The 24461-nt window shown below is 31.0% G+C and overlaps 1 pseudogene; it reads right to left on the bottom strand.

Annotated features, from left to right (window-relative positions):
• Window positions 1–5149: 5149 nt before the first annotated feature.
• On the bottom strand, window positions 5150–10878 carry LOC112784352 (phosphoglucan phosphatase DSP4, chloroplastic-like; annotated as a pseudogene).
• Between the last annotated feature and the right edge of the window lie 13583 nt (window positions 10879–24461).

Genomic DNA, 24461 nt, shown 5'->3' with positions numbered 1-24461 from the left:
AACACATATAAGGCATCTCCAAACTCTAATGTTCTTGAGTTTCAGCTTATGCATTTTCCATATCTCATATGGGTAAAAAATTGATTTAGTGAGAAATTTATTAATTTAGCAACATTTCTAAAACGTAGTCCAAATATTTAACAAAAAGTGATCCTCAGCTAAATCAAATTCCATGTTTCTTTAAACATGATGGAGTACATAGAGTACTAGTATTTGTGCATTGAGAGAATCTCATTCTCTATTCAATAGAATATCAATGAGATAATTAGAGATTTTACTTTAAGCTCTTATAATAAAAATACTCAATATCTTTATTATTGGTCAAACCAAATCTTAAGAGCAATTTTGATTCGCATCCTCAATACTCATATTGAGTTTTTTCAAAAATATCACAAATCTTAATCATATTAAGGCCAATTATAAATTCTTTGTAACAAACTAAATCTCCAAAAATGCTTGCAAGAACAATTCTCGCTAAAGCCATTTGGTTAATGGCATTCCAACTTCTAAAGTTGTTTAATTCAAAATATATTGCCCAATACTTCCACTAGTTTAAATAAAATCTTTGATAGTCATACTATCTTACTTTGAGCACCATACATCTTCTCAAGATGTTCAGTAATAAATAGTGAGTATATGGTTTTGAAATTAGAACTCATGGTTGTCAAAACAACCCATATTGTAGTAAAATAATATTTTAGATACTTCACAAGTACTGACTATTCCATCACCAATTTTATTGGACAATATTATTTCAATAGGATTATCATGTCCATGATAACCCTTTCATACATAAGAACAATTCTCAATGTATAGCCAATTTATTACTTTTAAGTATGCCATACTAAAGATGGACGTATTTAAAAATTTTAAAATGTGAAAGTAAATCAAGAAATCTATATTTCTGTCAAAATTATTTAGAATCGTGAATGAGTACCTTGGTTGTCAAGTTGTTACTCATACTTATTCTAAATAAACATGATTAAATTATATCCCATATAATTATAATCCTAAATAATTATCTGGTTGTCAGACAATTATTTAACTGAATTATATTTTATACCCCTAGGTTGTCTAGGTTCAAGTATAAAATTAATTCTTTTTATACATCATCATATGCATAAATAAATTCTATCTTTGAGTACAAGTCTCCTGGTTGTCAGGTTGCTCTTTGTAAACAAGAGATAAATTTATTTTTGACAATCTCCTAACTTTTAGGATTTATCTCCATTGTTAGAGAATTTCTACCAGTATATGGATTAAATTTTATACTCCCAGGTTATCTAGGTAAAAATATAAAATTAAATCCTTAATACATTAAATGTATGCACTGATTATTATCTTGAAAATAAAAACTCCTGGTTGTCAGGCCGCTCTTTATAATCAAGAACATTAGAAAACTAATTTTTAAAATTATAGTGTTCAAAACACATTAATCAAATCAAAATTTGATTTTTCATGTACTAACGTTTAGCCTTAAAAAATTATCAAATCAAATTTGACCTTTATATATACACTTATATATATAAGAAACAAACAAAAGATATTTTGCATCTTATTCCTTTTATTGTGATCAAAATCACAATAAATTTTAATAAATAAATTTTAAACTTGAATCTTTCAAATTCATGAATCATATCATAATTCGATTTGAAATAGAATCGATTAGGATCTTATCCAAATTTAGAATTCAAATTTAGAAATAGAATAACTAATTATTCTCAAAACTCATTTAATTTTCTCAATTATCATATTATTATTATATTCTTGGTGCTAGCAAATAATATAATAATATTCCATTTGAATTGATATAATTATTTATTTGATCAAATCAAAATAATAATTAAATAATTCTACAGCAAAGATTAGAACACTCGTTAGTGTGTGACCCCATAGGTTCAATACTAAGCGGGTAGTAAATTAGTCATACTAAATTTACTAATCAAGGTTGGCGTCTAGCAACACTCCTCAACAACCCGATAGTATGAAGTAATATATTTTTACTAAGAACCTTAGAAGAACAAAGTATAGTTCCTTCCATCTTTCCAGCTCTTGGTTAACCTTTAGAGTATGGTTTAATTGTCAAACTCTAACTTGTTACCATTATTATAATGAACTGTGAATGACCTAAGAAACTCATTTCTTCATTCATTTAATCCCATTGGCCAAGGTTTTATTTATCTCAGTCCTTATAATTATAGAACTCAAACTCTTTACCAAGAGTTGACGGATTCCTTATTGACTAATCATTAATTCTACAAGTATTTAAATCATACCCAATATCCATATAACTAGCACCCTAGGGTATTAGGTGTCCGGAATCAAAGTATAATAAATACATTGTTAATTACTATGACAGTCGCAGGTCAAAGGAAACTCTATTACTATGTTCATCTTGAGAATATCCTATTGACAAATATGCGGTAATTATAACCATTAGGAATTCTCAAAGTGAGTCAGTTTAATGGTCATATCTCTATATGCACCCCATATATATATATATATATATATAATTTAATAAATGAGATCTATTAATCTTCATCCAATGAAGACCATTATATATATATATATATTGATCTTTCCGGATTATTAATGTCCTTTTTTATAATCCTATGACCAAGAACAATTTAGATTAAATTATAAAAGATTTATCTCTCAATATTATGATCACTATCACAATGATAAATCTCTAAATTTAATCAAGGACCTTATTATATTAACATTTTAATATAATAACAATAACAAATTATTTGATACGTGATTGATTGGATTGTGGTCATACTACTTAGTCCCAACACTCTCTCTAGCCACGACACAATGGCGAAAGCGACGGCGACGGCGGCGGCCACACTCTTCCCTACCGTCACCTCCCTTTTCTTCCTTTCCTTTTCTTTCTTCTTCCCCTGTTTCTCTCTTCTTTTGTTTGTCTTTTGTTTTCTTTTTTTTTTCTGTTTTTTGTAGGGATAAGAGGTGGGGTGGGGGTAACCGGGTAAGGGGTGGGGTGGGGTGATTTTTTTTTAATATTTTTTATTTTTATTTAAAAGGTAAAATTGTCAAAAAAAATATTGTTTATGGATAAAAGGATGATTTTATAATATTTTGTAACGTTAAAGATAATTTTAATAACAAAAAAAAGTCGAGGACGAATTTGATTTTCACCCCAAACCTTAGAGACGAAAAAAGTACTTAACCCAAAAATTTACTATTTCTCAAAAGGCTCTAAATATACGATTCGCACGCAGCGCAGTCCATACACTAGGTAGGAAAGTAAAAATTATCTTTGATCTTTTATATTAAGAGAAAGTCTAGGAGACCAGCAGATTTTATGGTTTTTAGCCATTAATTAACCATCAATGATGTTTTTAATAGTGTGAGATTGCATCTAATGGTGTAGAATCATTCAATTTCCTTTTGATAATTAAGTGTTGGCCAAAATTTAACAAAAATACTAGCCCCTTAGTACTCCTCTTATATTAATTATGTTAAGACTGAATAGTTTTCGAATAATTTGTTCGTTATTAATTATTTATTATATATTAATAAATTAAAACTTCTTGAATTAAACTTTGATATTTTGGATTTTTTTTTAGTTCAATATGTATCCAAACAAATTTAACAAGTCGTTTTGATGATGTAATTGATTAGCATCTATGATCTATATGGCGGAACAAGTTGGTTGATGATGACTAACGACAGTTGAGGCAAAACTAATTTCTACTATGGAAATGCATTTGGTTTGACTTCAACAGCTTCACTAAGTTTTGCCTTGCGAGTAGCTGTCCAACAATTAATTTTCAATTCTGACTATTTAGTGTGTAAATTTTGTTTAATTTATTTTTATAATAAACTTTATATTTTAAAAAATTATTTATTTTTATAATTTTTAAATTAAATATTAATTCTCAAATGTTTTTGGTAAATTAGACATTATTTTTTAAATACCAACAATCACCGTAATTAATTAGGGGGTCATTAGTCACCAAAAAAAATTAGGGGGTCATTTGTACGACTAAGATTTGCGTGAGTAATTAGCACAGAGATTATTCTTTATAAATTATGAAATTGATGACGTACGTGGTTAATTGGTTATGGTGACTCCATAGTGATGCATGCTGTTTTTGTGAAAATAATTAGGGTATGGTTTCGTGTCTTACATAGAATATATATATAATACATAAAATTATATAGAGTTTTTTATTAAAAAATTAAACAAAAAATATATATAATAATTATTACTATAAATATTTTATAACTTAAAAATATTAAAAACAATTAGTATTTATTTTAATTATTTTAAATTAATTAAGTGGTCATCTTATTCATTGTTTAAGTAAGTATTTAAAATTCGAATTTCGTCTCGTGTGTATAATAATTTATTGATTAGTGGTAGTAGATCCTTAATAAATAAAGTATTAATATGAGTTAAAAAATCTGTAAAAAAAAAAGTATTTGTCTTTAAAGTAGAACAATTTCTCATCGATAGTAGTACTTATGAAAATTTATCTTTGTTAAAATTTACCTGGAATAATTTTATTTGTTGGTATCGTATTTATTCTTGAAGTCAAAACAATCACTACAAGAAAAAACAATATTTGTAACAAAAAAATTGTTACCAAAAATCAAAATTTTAAAACAAAAGAATTTTGTAACAAAAAAAGGGGTCGTTGCAATATGTCCCGTTACAAAAAAATTTTGTAACAAAAAATGAAACTGTTACAATTCAAAGTAATATTTTGTAACAAATTTTTTTAATACAAAAACCAAAATTTGTTACAAAAGTGGTAACACTTTTTTACCTTTAAAATATTTTTCGTAACAATTTAGATTTTTGTGTCATAATATTTTGTTACAAAATACTACTTACTTTTGTAACATTTTTTATTCTTTTAGTTACAAAAATAGAAAGTTGATTTTAAAATATTTAATTAAATAATTCATATATCAATTAATTTTCTAATCCCACTAACTCAACATTTATATGATATATAATCATATAGATAATTAAAATATCTTACATGTTATTAAAATTCTTTTACAATAAAATAAGTTCTACAAATTCAACTAAACACAACTTTTTTCTAACATAAAATTGTATCATATCAAATTTATAATTCTTGACTTTTCTAGCATATTTCAGTCAATATAAAGTCTAGCATGTTGGCATCAATTTTGTACCCCTACAAATATAAACAATGAAAACCAAAATTAAAAAATAACACATAACACTATCTTCATCCGAGTAAAAATTTAAAACTTACAAGTTAAAATTAACTAATTCCTTAAAAATATATTTTCAGAGTTCAAAACTAGCCAATCAATAATGCAAATTATCAAGAATTAATAATTCAATATATAAACTTGGGCCAACTAATCACAATTCAATCACAACTTAGTGAACAAATTTATTAAATTTACATAAGTATTAATTATCAAACAATCATTACAAAACACAATTTTCACCAAAATCTTCATAACAAATATACTTGACCTTTTTTTATGCTTTTACACTCATAAAGTTCCATAATGAGGTTTATGTCAAAACACGAGATAAGAACATAGAGAAGCACCTGAACAGAGTTTCTGTTATTGCAGAAGCAATAGTAATGCAGAGAAAGTTTGGAAATAGAGAATGACAGTTATAGAAAATCAAGCAAGATTTAGAGCAATCAACAATTGGCAATGCATTCATAAAGAATGGTGGCTGCAGAAAATCAAACAAGGTTCAGAGCAATTAGCAATTAGCAATGCATTCATAAAGAATTGCTAATTTTGCCTTGAATATTTATTTTGCAGTAAATACAAGGCAATTAGCAATGCATTCATGAAAGATAACACAAGGCAATTAGTTGTCACAAGAAAGATAACACATTTTTTTCTTGATAATTAAGACTTCTTAAGAAACTGTGAACTAATCTGTCATACAAATTAAAAATACTATTTTTTCATAACATGAGCTAAACCTCATATCTAGCAAGAAAATTAGTGCAACCATAACATTACACTTAACAATATCAAATTTGATAATCATTTCTTGAATCAAAGATAAGTGGAAGTTTAGAACTCACATTCATGTCATAGAATCAGAACAAATACGCTATTGTCACCCCTGGTGCTCTCCCAAGTCCAGCAGTACAATGCACGTAAACTCTTTCTTTTCCCTATGAGATTGCCCATTCCAATGATAAGATGCTTTAGGTAGAATATTTTGCAAGGAGTTTGGATCAAAGTCTATTGCCTAATAAAATAGATTTAATTTATAAAATATATCAAGTTATGAATTATAATCTAGTCTCAGAAAAGTAAGCAAAGCATTTAACAAACTCACAACTCTTTCAGAAAAAGGTTTTCTAACACATTTAAAGTGCAATGTCAATTGCACCAAAAGTATATGGATCCTTGACTTAGCCATACATTGTATTAACCAGATAGGAAAAATTAAAATTTCTATCTCATGACAATGCCATTAAGCAAGATAAGTTGACATTGTTGTATATACTTTTATAAAATTCAGAGTGGGAGTCTATTTTCTCAACAAAATTGACTGAAATACATGTTTGCAGCTTTCTTACTTACCGGCCTCCTCATATGTCGAACATCGAGTTCGTGGCACCTCCTTGTTATCGACTTCAAGTCTATTCCCCAATATTCTACATCCTTATCTTGCTGCAAATTCAGAATGTATGTCACACCCTCTTCCTTCTTGAGGTGATCGATGTCTTCAGGTTTCTGTGGTTGGGATCCCACAATGTGATTGTCAATTATAAGTGTGTAATTCATACCTGAAATAAATCAATCACAGATTGCATCAGCAGCAGCAATCATATTACTGTGCTATGCATTTTATATAATAGACACAAATTAATACAGTACTAACTATTCCTTCTAGCACTTTATAGTAAAATTGCAAGTAATTAACAAAGAAAACTCATCATTATATCAAACAGTTGGCAGTCATAACTAACAAATAGGAAAAAAAGAGGAAACTAACCCAGATCGTGGTGATACTCATAAGGATTCCTCGTCATCCTTTTCATAGCAAAATTGTAATCTTCCATTCTATCTTTGGATTTAGAGGCAGTGGTTTTGCTGGTGGAGGGTTTGTGCTTCTTCTCATCAATGTCACTTTCTGATAGCTTCTTGCAGCATATCCGAGTGATAGGACACGATTCAAAAGCAGCGAGTCCAGAGGGGCAGATGATGGCATGGCAACAGAAGTAGAAGAGGTGACAACCCACAAATGACAAGAAGAAGCATCGATGGTGACAACGGCGATGACGTCTTTGTGCAGCTCCATTGGTGACGACGACGACGGAGCTGGCAGTGACGAGGACAGCCAGGCTCCCCTCCAGTGGCAGCGACGCTACTCCCTCGCGAGCTCGTCTCTCTCTCCCCTCATGTTATGACTCTCCCGACAGCGACAAGACGGCGGCGACGGTGGCAATGACATCCACCACTGCCGTCTCCCCTTTTCCCACTCTCCTTCCTTCTCCTTCTTCCCCCCTCGAGCTCCCCCCCCCCCCCTTTCCTTTTCTTTCCTTTTCTTTCAGTTCCGTGTGTGTGTATGGTTTAGGGTCTGATTATGTGTGCGGGGCTGCTAGGAAAAAAAGGGCAAGGATGAGGGTTAGTTCGGTTTTTATTTGTGAATTTTAATAAAATTAAGGTATAGAATAAGTATTTTTAATAAAATTAGGAGTAATTAAATTACTAAAATTTTAAATTTTAAATAAAAAATATCAAAATATTTATAAAAATTATATGATTTTTAATTAATTTTAAATTTAAAATTTTATCACTTTAATTTATTTACTTTTTAGTAAATGATTTTTTGAAAATAAAACCATGAACAATTATAATAAATTACAAATAATTTATTATTTATTTTCTAACAACCGGAGGTCTCATCGGTTTAACGATGAGTGTTAGGTTATGGTGGGTTTAGGATTAGTAGAGGGACGAAAAAAATCGGAGTCCTATACTTTGTTCTTACGTGAATTTTTCAAAAATTTATTTAAGTATAAAAATATATTAAATATTAGAACGGTAATAAAACAAAAAATAATATTTGTTATAAATTTATTTTAAATTAGAGAATCAGGGCGACTTTGAGTATGAAAGGTGGAGTCGTAGAGGCAGTGAAAGTGGACGAGGGCGGCGAACAACAGAATGAAGAGTAAAGGTGAGAGTTAGAATTAGAGTTTTTACTTTTTATATTTCTTTTTATTTTTAAATTTAAACTATTTTTATTTATGTTTAACAATTAATTTTTTTAATTTAAAAAATTAATTTTTAGTCAACATTTAAGACTTAAATATTAGTAAAAATTATATATTAATTTTATAAAAAATATAAAATAATATATATCATTTTTAAAAATTAATCATTTAATCTTTAATTTTTTATAAAAAATAATTAATTAATACAAATAATATTTTAAAAAATAAAATTATCTTAAAGATTTTAACATTTTAAAATAAGTTTTTTTGGTTACAAAAATTTTTGTATTTTGTGACAAACAAATAATTTGTTGCAAACAATATTGAATTTTGTGACAAATTAAATTTTTGTTACAAAATATTTTAAACTTTTGCAATAACTTCATCTTTTATTACAAAATATTATAAATTTTTGCAACAAAACACTGGTTTGTTATAAAAGCCAATATAATTTGTAACAAAAAAAACCAAGTCGTTACAAAATATCAAAACGTATTGTAACAAATTGTATTATTGTTACAAAACATTATTATTATGTAACAATTACTAATTTTTGTTACAAAAAAAAATAATTTTTTGTAACAATTTTAAATTTGTTACAAAATTTTTGTTACAAATATTTCATTTTCTTGTAGTGAATATGATCAATATTCTTACCCGTTAAAACTTATATTTTATGACATAATTTTCAAGTTTTCAAACTTACATACTTATGTTATTACAAAATCTATTAAATTGATATTCATGGTAACATTATCGAAACACCATGGTTGAGTATTAGTTATTGTGAAAAGAAACCAATAACAACTTTGTTATTTAATATATAATTTATTCTATTAAAAAATAAATTAGTATTTTTTGAATTGATAAATACATTTTCTCTTATTTTCTTATATCATTTTATTTGATAATATTTGCCATTAAAAATAGCAAATAACCACATTATTCTATAATATGATGTTCAAAATAATTTCTTATCTTAAAATTAATTCTGTTTAGTGAGAAAAAATTCAAAATATTTTTTTTATTTTCTTACTCAAATTTAAAATTAAATTTAGAATTGATTAACAAATCATCATTTTTTAAATTTCAATAAAAAATTAGTTAAGTGCAAAATATTTAGCATTTAATAATTTTAATCATTTAACTTTTAATTATAAAAAATTAGGTTAAAAATTAATTATAACTTAATAATCGATAATATATATATATTAGTACGTAAATAATAATATTTAATGTATTAATTATTTATTTTTTGACACGGCTAATATATAATTTATTGAAGGTTCATTTATTTTTTATTTTTTTTTAATAAATTATGAAAATAGTGATCTTATCTTTTATTATGATTTAATAAACTATTTATAATTTTTAATTATGTAATTAACTTAATTATAATCTGATCTCTATTGTTATTTTTTTACTAAAAAAATCAATTTATACTATTTATATATTTTTTCAATACAAATAAATAAGTAGGCATTGTAATATTATATTTATTGTCTTAGATGAGGACTTAAGTTACTTATTTTATATGTTAAATAATGTAAATAATATATCGTATCTTAAATTCATTAAATATATATTAAAAGGAGCAAACTTATGCAATAAATCATATAAATAATCATTACAAAAAATAAAAAATATTTATCATATGTAATAATCTTTGATACATGTAGTGTCATGTATATATTAAAATTATCTATTTTAACCATGTGAGTGATTATTGTTTTTTTTATTACATTAGTAAATAATATTTAAAATTAAAAAATTTATTGTAAATATATTTAATTTTTACATATACTAAATGTTATAATATTTAATAGTATAATATTTATTACAATAATAACTTAAAATATTAATCCAATATATACTTGAGTCTAGTAAGAACTTAAAATAAGTAAGATTAACCTAAGTTTATTGTTAGGGTCCCAAATCCGACTTAAGTTCATTATCTTAAGGTCTAATAATGCAAATGAAGTTCACATGTTCTCTCTCAAATCGGTTTAGATTGGATCTCCGTTACTAGTTAGGTATGGTAATAGATACTCAAGGCAGCGTAGCAAATCCCTTTTCCATCCCTCACTCTCTTTAAAAAAAAATCCCACGTCCTCTCTCCGTCTTTATAAGTCCCTGTTTAATTATCCCCTCAGAGAATGTAGATCTTTTCGAGTATTTACGGGTATTCTTTGAAAAGTTTTGAAAAAATTGACATAAAAAAGTATAATATAATAATCATAAAATAATTAATTCAACACAATTCATATCATATTCATTATGAAAATAATATTTCAAAAAAATATAAGAATATATTCCAACATAATAATATAACATAATTTTTGGGGCGATACTGAACGACATAATGACGAATTTGAGAGGCAGAGAGAGAGGGAGAGAGAAAGAGAGAGAGAGGTTGAGAATGAGTCTGAAAAAAAAAAGGAACGATTCAAATTGAAGGCATGAATGAGGATTACTAAATTCAAGAAATTGATTTATGTATATATAAATTATGATAAATAAATAATTTTATATTCGCAGAGATTTAACGAGTCTCATGAGGTGGGTATCCTATGTCTTCATCCCTATCCATCTCACATGAGCGGGCTTGAGATTTCACATGTGCCTATCTAACCTCAAATCGTGAGTAATCTCCACGAATATCCATTTTGGCTATTTTTTATCATTCATATTGCTAGCAATTTTTGCTTCGTGACGTGGAACTATTTCAGTCACTTAGTAAATTCTCAGATAACTAAAGTCTAATAAGTTATATATCATTCTTATAAAGTCATATGTCTCCTTGTTATAACAATATTAATCGAAGATAAATGGATAAATACTAAATGAGTCACATTTTATATATATATATAAAATAATAATAACTAATATCACGTATTATAACTTGTGAAATCATAATATTTTGAGAAGTGATGTATTGACAACTTAAATGTTGATAAATCTGATATTAAAAAATATTAAAAAATAAAAATAGTAAAAAATTATATATTGATCTATAAGATTTTCTTTTAAAAAATTTGTCTATAGTCTATGATTAATAACTTTAGAATTACATATATATTATGTCTTATGTGTATTTTATTTTATAGAAACTTATACTTTTTTTTATCGGCGATGTTAGTGGTTATAGAGAGTTTTTATATTTAAATAAAATTATAGAAAAATAAAAAACACAATAACTAATATTTTTCTAATAATTCATTCAGTTTTTAGTTTAAATTAAAATTAAATTATATATTCAATTATATTTGTTTGTTTATCCTAATGATTATATACAATAGATAATATATGTAATTTAAAAGAAATTATTTAATTTTATATAAATGAAAGATAACTATGAAATTGAGACTATGATAAAGTGAAATACAACAAACATATAAGGAGTAAAATTAAATAAATAATTAAAAATAAGGTAAAAAGTTTTTAACAAAGTTTAGTATAATTATATACAAGTAGTCGATAAAAAATACACTGTAAAAAAGTTTAGTATAATCAATGAATATAAAAGATGAAAGACAAAAATTAAAATATGTTTTTATTAAAAAATTCAAGAAAAATATTATGAAAAAGAACTTATTAATCAAGTTCTATGGAAATATTATAAAAAATTTGAAATATTAGTAAATAAAATAGTAACTCTTTGAACTATTAATTAATCAAAATATATAAAAACACATTTTGATTCATATATATAGAAAATAATAAGAGAATAATTTAAATTAAATTTTTTTATTTTATTTTTTATTTATTAAATAATTTAATATTTATCTTGGTCAAATCAAATAATATAACCGATTAGTTATAATTAATGTTATTCACCCTAGTGATATAACTAAAATATTTTGAAATTCAAGAATAAAATTAAAACTAAATGTTAAGGATAAAATTAAAGCAAAATAGCACTTACTATCTTGTAATTTTTTTTTAAAATATATCACTTTAATACAATGATATTTTTTATTAAAAATAAAAATGATAGTAAATATCACATATATTTGTTAATAAATTATATACAAATAATTTTTTTGAAGCATATCACTTTTATCATATGAAAATAATTTAGATACCTTTAAATGTAATTATGATAACTATCTAAGTATTATATATGGATTTTTTTTATTATAAATAAAAAAAGCTTTATTTTTCGAAAAAATTATTAAAACTTTAATTTTCGAGATACATTTTTTTAGCATTTAGGACAAGTTCGTTGGAATAAAGTTCGGCACAACCCCAGCGAACTTCAAGTGTTATATGAAGTTCGCGCCCCCCTCCCTACGAACTTTGAGCTGAATCTTCCATATATACTCAGATTGATTGAGAACGAAATTCAATACTAGTAGTTCATTCTTTTCTTTGATATTGATCTTCTAATTTATTCTCTACAATGTCTGAAGTTCCGGTGTTATCCATTCATTATGATAGTAAAATAGTATAATAAGATAAAGAAGGTTCTATCATGTTTAGATTTGCTCAACCAGCAATTGCATACATGGCACCCGAAGTCAACAGTTTAACAGCGTTGATAAATTTGATATTATATTCCATTTGGCCAACAACATACAAAAAGAGTGAAAAAAATTTACTACAGATATCTATCCGAAATAGATAACACTTTGTTTTATAAAAGGTATGTCATAGATTATAGTTGTGATTGTTATTTTTGTATTATTTTTATTAGATCACAATTTTAAGAATATTTTATGCTTTTTGAATTAAGTATTGGTTACGTGATGATGAGAACATACATCTTATAAGGGTGTGGCACATCCATTGAATAAATGTCTATCTGTTGGAATTATTTGTTTTTCTAGTTGAGTTCGGTGGACGAGGGTCATCTGCGGATACTATTGATGATACCTCTTTAAGTGGAGCAATCAGATGAAATATTACAAGAACGATTGTTGACCTAAATACGCCACCTTAAAGTAGTCAAGAGGGGTCAAACTTTGAACATTCTAATGATGGTATGATGCAAACTGATTGAAAGTCACGAGGGTTCTGCTATGAGAGACCCAATGATGAATTTCTATCAAGTTAATCCCGATGACGGTGAATATATATATATGCTGAGGCTGAACCAACAGAAATTTCTGATGAGGGTGAGGAGGAGGAAGATAAGAACTACTACGGTGACACACAAATCGCACTGAAACAGCCTATCATTTCTCGACTATATGACCCGCTGGATCACTTTTTCACTTTGAATCTCGAGGAAATGACTTCAAATTATTTATTTAGTCATAGAGGCCTCGAAGAGGATCCCGCCAATGAGTTTGAGATTGGACAATAGTTTGAAAACAAGGAGAAAGTCATATTGACAATTAAGACGTACAACATTAGGATGGCTGTGGAGTATAAAATACTAGAGAGTGATCAATTAAAGTATGTTGTAAAGTGTATCCAGTTTAGGTCCGGTTGTTGATAGAACAAACGTAAGCTTGACAGTCCACTTGGTCTGTGACTATCTATCATCGAGGCCTGGAACAACACCTAGTAGCTATTGACATAAGTCCTCAATAGACCGTCCGTGATGGAATTCCTCTCTCCTACCGATGTAGCCACTGACTGAATCTCTATCAATGTTGAGTTCCAACTAGTACGCCACGTTATGCAGGGTGATAGTCATCTCCCCACATGGCAGGTGAAACGTATGGGACTCAGGTCCCCACATTACAGTAACAACTTGAATAAAAAATCACAGTAAAAACAAAAAAAATGAAAAAGAAAAACAACAAGAACATGAATCAACTAACAGAATCAATCAACATAACATAATGATAGTAATAACAAGTTAACTACAATAATTGAAAAAGAAAAATCAAGTAATAACAACATAAATTAAGCTACACAAAACATAAAAATGCAAAAGCAGCAACAAAGCAACAATCAAGAACAATAAGAATAAACATCATAGTGAACAAATATCAACTGTTAGAACTATCAAGAACAAATAGCAATACCCAGCAACAACAATAAACACAAGAAATCTAAGAAAACTCAAAACAGAGATAAGCAAGAAATTAAAAACATAAAAAAATGAACAAAATAGAGGTTTAGGGTTTTAATGAGCAGTGATTGAAGGAGAAAGAGCAAGAACATTGATGACGAGCAGCAGACGAACGGAAGATGAGCAACGACAGAGGACGGGCGACGACGGCCGAACTGATGGAGAGGGTTTGGACTGTTGGTGAATAAAGAGAGAGGTTGAATTGTTGGAGACTTTCACATTCCACCATGACACGATGGTCTCTGAGCGACACGGACGGCAGCGTTGAGTCTCTCCTTGCGGCGATAGGAGAGACTGTAACCTAGGATTGTGTTTTGGTCTTTTGGGGAATTAGAGCTGAGAGACGAGAGACTGAGGAATGGGTAATGGCCTGAACTTGCGGAATAAGAGAGCAGGGATTGGAGATTTGGAGAACGCTGACAGGACGCAGAGACAAGCACTTGCGTGCGACAGACAGTGGCAGTGGCTCAACGGATGGTGGCAATGGCTCGAGAAGAGAGGCTAGGGCTTTTCACTTTCTTTTTGTTGAAGTTGAGTGAGGGTAAAGGCAAATTTTCAGGAGAGTGGAAAAGAGACTCTTAGCTCAGTGCTATTAATTTCTTTTTTTTTATCATAAATGAAATAATGGCATCGTTTTATCAAAATCGACCGGTTCAATGGCTCGCATCCAATTTTTTTTTATAAATGGCTTTATAAAACAAACCGAATCATCTAAACTTTCGATTCATGGTTAGACTAGTCCATCCAACTCATTCAGTTCGATTTTCATAACTAAAAGCGATGATGAAATTGAGATATTTTACAAAGAACAGAATCCAAGTGTTAATCAAAAAATATTTTTCGATTAAGGTGAGGTAGTTTGAAGTGATAAAGAAATAGAAGAATTCGAACGGTTTTCGAAAAGATACACGCGCAAGTGTGGGTGGAAGGTAATCAACGCGGATTCGACTACATTTACTTTATTAAATCGAATAGGTCAAATCGAACAAGATTTTCGAGACAGGTAATCGAACAGGATATTCAAATAAGTAGATCGAGCAGTTATGGTAGTGGAGAAGTTAGAGGCTTTCATCACGCGAGGAAATCCTGAGAAATGTTTATAGCCAAAAGGCAGGAACGGTTATCAAGGAGTATGCATTCAAGACTGTGTTTTTGTAATTAATTGTAATTAGTTGTCAGTTACTAAAAGTAGATTATAAATACTAGGAGATTTTAGGGAATAAAGGTTGGAACTTTAACTCAAAAAACACTCAAGCACACTAACATCCTCAGATAATTCCTGAGTCTGCGATCGAGTAACTTTTCTGTAGGGTTCCTTCCATGTTTTCTTTCTTTCAATTTATCTTCTTGTAAACTTTATTTTTCAAGCAAATTTATCTTTTAAGTATCCTTTCTTTTCATTGTCCAATTTACATTTCTGCATTTTAGATTTTCATATCAAAGCCCTTTGACCCAGTCAAAGGTATTTTATTGTTTTCTTTCAATTTCAATGCAAACCTTTCTATTTTCAGCACATTTTCTTTTCGAAAACTTTACCTTTTTATTTCTTTTATTGATTTATAAATTTTAATTTATATTTTATCCCAAAACACGTCTAATCGAAGACACTTTGATGCACTTTTAGAAAATTGGTACCTGCGCAGAGGAGTTGGTTTCGCTTCCAGACCACTAGATATCGAACCACCATCGATTTGCTAAAAATCGACAAAACAAATTGGCACACCCAGTGGGATAGTTTTAACATTAAAGTGTGTCAAAAGTTTTTGTATCATTTGGTGTATGCAATTGAGGAGTGGGAAGATCATTCACATGGCTGATGAAGTGTCAAATGTGAATGGTGGTTCCTCCACAATGATAATTTACCAGTAATTGTGCAACAAGTAGACGTGGCTTCACGTTCGGAAGGTGCAATAGGAAGTGAAAACATAGCAGTTACCACTGTGCAAACTGGAAATATTGGGCGTAACATTCGTCCACGTGGTAATTTGCCACCTCCTCCATTAACTTCTGGTTGGCCTCCTTATGGTCTTCTTCCTGGTTATACCCCACCAGTGGGTAATTTTGTTCCTCCTGTCTGATTCGGGAGTGTAAATGGAGGGAATAATTCTCAAAACCACAACAGTATTCCTAGTATTCTCGTGATTATAATGTAGGCTCTACTTCGAATGCTGCGAATTCAATGGCAGTATATCGACAACAAGTAGAGGAAAGTCATCATGACTTAGTCAGTTTATTGACTTAACAAATGACTACAATTCTAAATTCGATGATGGCTAATCACAAATAGAAATTCGAACGTCTTGCTAGACAAGTCGAACGTATTGCTCGAATCGTAGATTATGAGGAAGGTGAAAGGCATAATGCCAGGGGAAATAATGAGGGATTCAAAAATATATTTCAAAATGAAAAGGATGTGGTTAATAGAGAAAATCCTCATGTAGTTCCCCGAGGTCAAAATGCTGATGACTTTCTAGCCAGATTACACGCTAATCATGGCGGTGAACATTATCAAGTCACCAGAATTGTGGAAGAAGTTCTTAATCGAGTTGGTCTAAATGTTGGTTTTATGAATCGATCCCACTTTGTATCTGCCTTTCCCCAGGTTTTTCAAATGGCTAAAGTGCCAAGAGGGGTGAAAAATCCAAAGATAATTACAAAGTTTGCTGGGGAAGTTGGAGAATCAACTACTGAACATGTCGCTCGATACTTGGTTGAGATCGGAAACTTAGCCAATGATGAAAATTTGAAAATGAAGTTTTTTCCTTCTTCGTTAACGAAGAATGCATTTACTTAGTTTTCGAATCTTAGACTAAATTTGATAACGACATGGAATCAGTCAGAGACTGCTTTTCATGCTCAGTTCTGTCGAGGGGAAATGAATGTGGCAGTTACTGATCTAGTAGCTTTGAAACGTGAAGATGGTAAAACCATTGATGATTACATGATACGTTTCAAGAATGCTAGAAGCAGATGTTATATTTCATTACCTGAGAGCGAAGTAGTGAAAATAGCAACTATGGGACTAGGATTTTATATGTGCAGAAAGTTACTTAATGTGCATATCCCTGATTTAGCCCATTTGGCCGAAAAGGTTCGCCAGAACGAACTCATGAAGAAAGAGAAAGAGAAACATAGGAGTGAGCAGCGATCAAAGAGTAAACCTTTTACTCGAAAAGAAAAGGTTGTTTATGTGACTATAGAGTCCTCAGAGGATGAAATCAATTTCGAGACAGAGGTCGATTTGGCCGAACTTAAGAAAGGCCCTCCATATGTCTGTTCCTTAAAAAGCATCCTAGTAATGAAAAGTCGAATGATTCAAAACTAAAGAGTGGAAAGAATACAGTTTTGATATTTCAAAATCTGATCAGATTTTCGATGTGTTGCTTAAAGATAAACAGTTAATTCTGCCTGAGGGTAGAACTTTACTTTCGGTGAAAGATTTGAAAGAAAAACCTTATTGTAAATTTCACCAAGCAAAAAGTCATTTGACTAACAGTTGTGTTCATTTTAGGGACTTGATTCAGGGAGCAATAATGGAGGGACGATTGAAATTTGATGATGGGAAGAAAGAGATAAAGGTTGATGTTGATCCCTTCGAAGCGGACGCTAGCTTTGTTGAACCATGTTTCGGGGTAAACATGGTTGGTATGTCCTATGACTTTGATGTGGCTCTTGATGATTTTCAGTCACAAGTTAGATCGGTGTATCCCCGAGCGGGAGATGGTTTGTTGGACTTTTTAGTTCAGCAAAAGATTAAAGACCGGGACGTATCTCTGTGTCCACGGTGTAATGTTGTTTTTGATGTCGAAGTAGCGGCAATTTTTGAAAAGGAGAGAATGAAGAAAGAATTGGCTCATAGAGAAGAACAGGCGCGCCAGAGACAACCAATTCGGTGTATAGAGGGTCAAAGCTCTAAGACCCTCCAACATAGTATAGTTGCACCGTTAAGCCGATCTCAGGCCATTGGTGTTCAGTGGATTCGGAACTGTCAGGAGTTCCAGAAGTGAGATGCTCTCTATCGATGCAATCCACAATGGGGACATCGGGGACTTCCCCAAAATCAATACCCCTACTTTCGTGGCAGAGCCAGAGGTTACCCAAGAGGTCGAGGAGGAAGAAGAAATTTCAATCAGAATAAGAAGCCTCAGGTGGAAGTAAGCAAGGGAGCAATGCCCTCTGTGCATTCTCGAATTGTCTTTCCTTCTGATGGAGAGACTTGTCTGAAAGGAATTCCATCTCCTACAAATATGGAGAAGGGCAAAGCAGTGGCTCAATCCTCAGGAGTCGACAAGAACAAAGAAGTTGATATCGATGAAGAATATTTTGATGAAGGGGATGATGACATCATTGGAACGATTTCAATCATTCCAACTGAATATCTGGGGGAATATGAAGGTGACCCAGATGAATATTATGATATGGAGGACGAGGAAGTTTTTTCTTTCATTCGAATTGAAGACGAGCCGGGGTATTTCCTTCGGCCTACTGAAAAACAAATGTCTCATCTTTGCCCACTTCATATCACTACTATCTTGAGTGGGATCAAAATAAACAAAGTCTTGATCAATGGTGGAGCGGCAATCAGTCTATTGCCTGAAAGGATGTTAGTGAAGGTGGGAAATCATCCTGATGATTTGGTCCCTACAAACATTGCCATGACGGATTTTAGTGGGACTTCAACTCCGGCAAAAGGCTGGTTACTCTGATTGTGAAGGTTGGCTCATCTGAGCGCAACACTATGTTTGTGGTGGTTCCATCGAGAGCAAGTTATAATGCTTTGTTAGGGCGAGATTGGATCCATGGTGTGGGTGTAGTACCCTCCACTGCGCATCAAAGTTTTCTTCTTTGAACAAAGGATGGCAAGCCTGAAGTCATCAAGGCAGATTCGAACCTCTATGTCAAACAAATGCATGTTGATTTCAGGATGTATAATCCTAAATTAAAACCTTTGAATGTTGATCGAACACTGAATTCCTACAATTGTGAAGGGTGCTATTTGTCTTCTGAAGGACTTTCAATGAAGTTGCGTTACCCAGAGTTAGGATTTGCTTCAACTAGTTGGGATTGTCTATCTTAAAGATCTTCTGAAGATTGCTCTCTGGACCGGGTTGAGGAAATTTCCGATTACCTGGTAATATTACGTAATTATTTAAGTAATTTTTACCTTGTAGGAAATAAAGATGATTCTTCTGATGAAGTAGAATCACATAGGGTTAGTAGTTTTTCTAATTATAATTGTATCGACTCGATGTCTTCAATCGAGTTTAGTCATAGTTCTATTGCTTCATGTAATGAAAGTAATGATGCAAGCCAAACTGCCGATCTGATAGCAGAGGCTCATTGTGTAGAAGATCAAAGTAATATTAGTTTGGTAAAAGATCAAGTTCCTTCTATTTCTAATGACATTATTGATTTCACTTTTGATTGAATTTATGATTTGGAACCGTTGGATTTTGAAAAATATTCAGTAAAAGATGATGATCATTATAAAGGGTTTGAATCTCAAGATCCCTTAGAAGAAATTAATCTAGGGACTCTTGATGATGTTCGATTTACATATATTTGCAAAGACTTTGTTGATCCTTTTCGGACTAAACTCTTTAATCTTTTACATGAGTTTAAGGATTGTTTTGCTTGGGATTATCATGAGATACATGGTCTCGATTGTTCACTTGTGGAACATCGATTAGCATTAAAACCGAATGCTAAACCCGTGAAGCAAACTCCAAGACATTTTGCTCCAGAAATCAATGAAAAAATTAAAGAAGAAATAGAACGCTTGATTAAGGCGAAATTTATTCAAACTGCACTCTATGTTCAGTGGGTTTCAAATATTGTCCATGTAATGAAGAAAAACCAGAAGTTAATAGTATGCATTGATTTTCGAGATTTGAATAATGCTACTCCGAAAGATGAATATTTTATACCAATTGCAGATATGTTAATTGATTCTGCAGCGGAAAATGAAATCCTTAGTTTTATGGATGGTTATTCAGGATATAACCAAATCTTCATTGCAGAAGATGACGTGTCCAAAACTGCTTTTTGTTGTCCTGGGGCATTAGGCATTATGAATGGGTGGTTATGCCTTTCGGTTTGAAAAATACTGGTGCAACGTATCAGCGAGCAATGAATGCCATTTTCCATGAGTTTATTGGAAATTTTATGGAAGTGTATATCGATGACATCATGGTCTAGTCAAGTTCGGTGAATCAGCATATTGATCACCTAAGAAAAGCATTTGTCACCATGAGGAAAAAGGGATTAAATATGAATCCTTTAAAATGCGCTTTTGGGGTATCGGCTGGAAATTTCTTAGGCTTTGTTGTCCATAAAAAGGGAATCGCAATCGATAAAAATAAGGCTGATGCAATAATGGCGTTATCTGCACCCAAACCGAAGAAAGAAGTGCAGTTCTTCCTAGGAAAGGTGAATTATCTCGGGAGGTTTATTTCGAATCTCTCTGATCGAACTCGAGTGCTTGCTCATTTAGTGAGACTAAAGAGTGACTCACAGTTCGAATGGACGAATGAGCATCAACTAGCATTCGATTCGATTAAGGCTTATTTATCGAAGGCTCCAATTATGGCGAATGTTCGTCCATATGAGCCTTTAAAATTATACATTCCAACATCTAAGAACACGATTGGGTGTATGTTAGCCCAAGATGGTGAGAACGGGAATGAGCGGGCCGTTTATTACGTTAGTCGAGTTCTAACTAATATCGAAACAAGGTATTCCCCGATAGAGAAATTGTGTTTGTCTCTATACTATGCTTATATGAAATTAAAGTGTTATATGGTGGCTAAATCGGTAAGGGTTATAGCGCAAACTGATCTCATCAAATATATGTTAAGTTTTCCAATGTTACGAGGGTGTTTAGGAAAATGGATGCTGGCACTGACAGAGTTTGATTTACAATATGTCTCGGATAAAGCTTTAAAAGGACAGGTCATTGCAGATTTTCTTGTAGATAATTCGAACAATCTGAATGACTAGGGGGCAAATGTAATCGTCGTTGAAATTGATTATTGGAAGTTATATTTTGATGGATCGACGCACAAAGATGGTTCAGGGGTTGGAATTCTTATTATTTCACCAGAGGGGATTCCATCAGAATTTCTTTTCGAGTTAAAATATCCTTGCTCGAATAATGTGGCAGAGTATGAAGCTTTGATTTTGGGTCTCAAAATTTTAATTAGTAAAGGAGTTTTGGAAGTCCAGATATTAGGGGATTTCCAGTTGGTTTTGAAGCAGTTATCAAAGGAGTTTAAATGCAATAATGAGAAGTTGCAAAGGTATTTAACAACTGCTTGGGAGTTGTTAACCTCCTTTCGAAAAGTTTCTTTGGTTCACATTCCCAGAATCCATAATGAAATTGCTAATGAATTAGCCCAAATTGCTTCAAGATATTGAATCGGTCCAGAGACTCTTAAAAAATTGGCTAGTATCCATCAAATATTAGTTCCTGCAAATGAAAGAGAGGCTTTGTGTATAGATTAATGGGAAGATAATGACTGGAGAAAGCCCATTGCTCAGTATTTAAAGGATCCCAATATTCTAGTCGATAGAAAGATGAAATTGAAAGCAATAAATTTTGTCTTGATGGCTGATGAGTTGTATAAGAAAGGGATCGATGGGAATTTGTTGAGATGTTTAGGCCAAGATTATCAAAATATTGCTTTGGGCGAAGTCCATAATGGGATATACGGTGCCCATCAGGCTGGAAAGAAAATGAAATGGGTGTTATATCGCAATCACGTGTACTGGCTATCTATGATAAAAGATTGCATTGATTATGCAAAAGCATGTCAAGAATGTCAATTGCATGGTTTGATACAGCAGATCCCTGCATTTGAGTTACATTCGGTAATAAAACCATGGCCATCTAGAGGTTGGGCTTTAGATTTGATTGGATTGATCCACCCTCCTTCATCGAAACAACACAAGTTTATCTTGGTAGCAATCGATTATTTTACAAAGTGGGTTGAAGTAATTCCCCTAATAGAAGTTGGTCAAAGTGAAATAATAGACTTTATTGAGGAACATATTATCCATCGATTTGGAATTCTTCAAATATTAAGTATTGATCAAGGAACAATATTTACTAGTCAGCGAATTAAAAATTTTACAGCATTAAGGAATATCAGTATGATCACTTCAACTCCTTACTATGCTCAAGCTAATGGGCAAGTTGATGCAGCAAATAAAATTCTGATAAGTCTGATAAAAAAGCATATCGAAAATAAGCCTCGAACATGGCATGAGACTTTAAGCCAAGTACTTTGGGGTTATCGAAATTCACCAAGAGGGTCAACAAATACTTCACCCTATAAATTAGTTTATGGCCATGATGCAGTGCTACCATTAGAAATCAATTTGAATACTTTGAGGGTGTCAAAATAGAACGATTTGCCAGTTGATGATTACTGGAAGGCAATGTTTGATGAGTTGAATGAGTTAGACTCATAGCGAATCCTGGCACTTGATAATATGATTCGACAAAAAGAAAGTATTGCCCAAAGTTATAACCGTTGAATAAGGGAGAAATATTTTAATATAGGCGAGTTGGTTTTAAAAGTTATTTTGCAAATGGAAAAGAAATCAAAATTTCTTGGCAAATGGTCCCAGATTTGGGAAGGCCATTTTCAAGTGGTAGGATCATATTATGGGAATGCATATCAAATCAAGGATATCGAGTCGGAAAAAATAATTCACTCGATTAATGAAAAATACTTGAAACGGTATTACTGTTGGCTAAATTAAAGTCAAACATGCATAAGTTCAGAAAAGATAGAAACCATTACAAAGAAGTAAAGCCTGAAGTAAAGAAATTCAAGATGCCAAAAATTTTGCCAAATCTGAACGTAGCTTTGCCCTTTTGTTGTCCAAAGATGTAAGTACCTTGACCTGCTTAAACTTGTCGAATTGGACTATTTCAAGTTGTTTCTCATATTCTTGTCATTTAGTCTCAATCGAAACAATCTCTTGGATGAGATTTTATTGTTCCTACTGAGTAGTAGTAAAAGGTTTGGCTATATCAACTCGTCTTTGGCGTATTTTGGCGAGCTTTTCATTGATTTAGGCTAATTCTATTTCAAGTCGTGCTTTTTCTTTGTCATAAAAAGCTTGAACAGAAATAGCATGAGAGATCTTTAAATCGAATCCTTCACGGGAGGCTTTGATTGGTTGAAGGGTTGTAGTGCAACTCTCCACTTCGGGTTTGATCTTAGCTTCTCTGTTTTTAATCTCTTGAAGTTTGCTTTGGGAAGCTACGCTGTCATTGGCAAATTATTTACATTGTTGGACTATGGCAGAATGTGGGGGTAGACGCCGGGATTTCAAAGGCAGAATTTAAAAGATCAGATAGAAGCTGGTTGAGAAGTGCATCACTGATCCAGGCAGTAGGTGGATAATCCAGGAGTTTAAGAAGAGAACAAAGTTGTTCTCGAAAATCAACACTCAACTCGAATGAAGGCCTCGATGTAAAAGGTCTTGGAAGTGTTGGCATTGGTATAGGCACTTCGTCTTCCTGGATAGCTTGGTTTAAGACAGAAATCAGGCTGGCTAAAGTAGCACTTGGAGGTGTGATAGAAGCACCCGAATTTCCAGATCCTGGTCTAGGGAGAGTTTGAAATCCAGCCTGATGAGGAGGACTAGAAAATCCTTGGGGAGTTTCTAAAATTCTGGATCGAGATGAGTCTAAATTGGTAGTCTCAGCAACTCAAGAGACAGAATTAGAATTTGGAGCCAATTGGTTTTTAGCAGAAAGTGCAGCCTGTGTAACATCCCGCATTTTTTAAAATCTAAATATAAATAAATTGTGATTTTATCTTGTTAAGTTTAAATTTTGTAATTTTAGAAATTATTTTATTAGAAATAATTAAATAGATTCAGAGATAATTTCGCTTTAAATCAAATAAGATTCTTAAGTAATTTATTATAATTAAATATTTTGTATAATGTTAGTAATCGAAAAATAAAAAAAGAATCGTACAATTTAATTTAAGTAACTCATATAATGAAAAAGTTATGACTTATTTTATTAAATTGAGTTCTTAGAGATTAATTTATTAGGAATGATTAAATTGATTTTGATAAATACTTTAATTTTAAGTCAATTAGTATTTATGTACAATTTTGATTATAACTAGTTATTTTATATAAATTGAAATTAAAGTTAAGATAGAAAAATAATAAAAGGTTATATAATTTAATATAAG

Source organism: Arachis hypogaea, chromosome 20, assembly GCF_003086295.3.
Source record: "Arachis hypogaea cultivar Tifrunner chromosome 20, arahy.Tifrunner.gnm2.J5K5, whole genome shotgun sequence".
Taxonomy (NCBI): Eukaryota; Viridiplantae; Streptophyta; class Magnoliopsida; order Fabales; family Fabaceae; genus Arachis; species Arachis hypogaea.
Note: the sequence above shows the minus strand (reverse complement) of the source record. Positions and strands in the feature narration are given on the sequence as shown.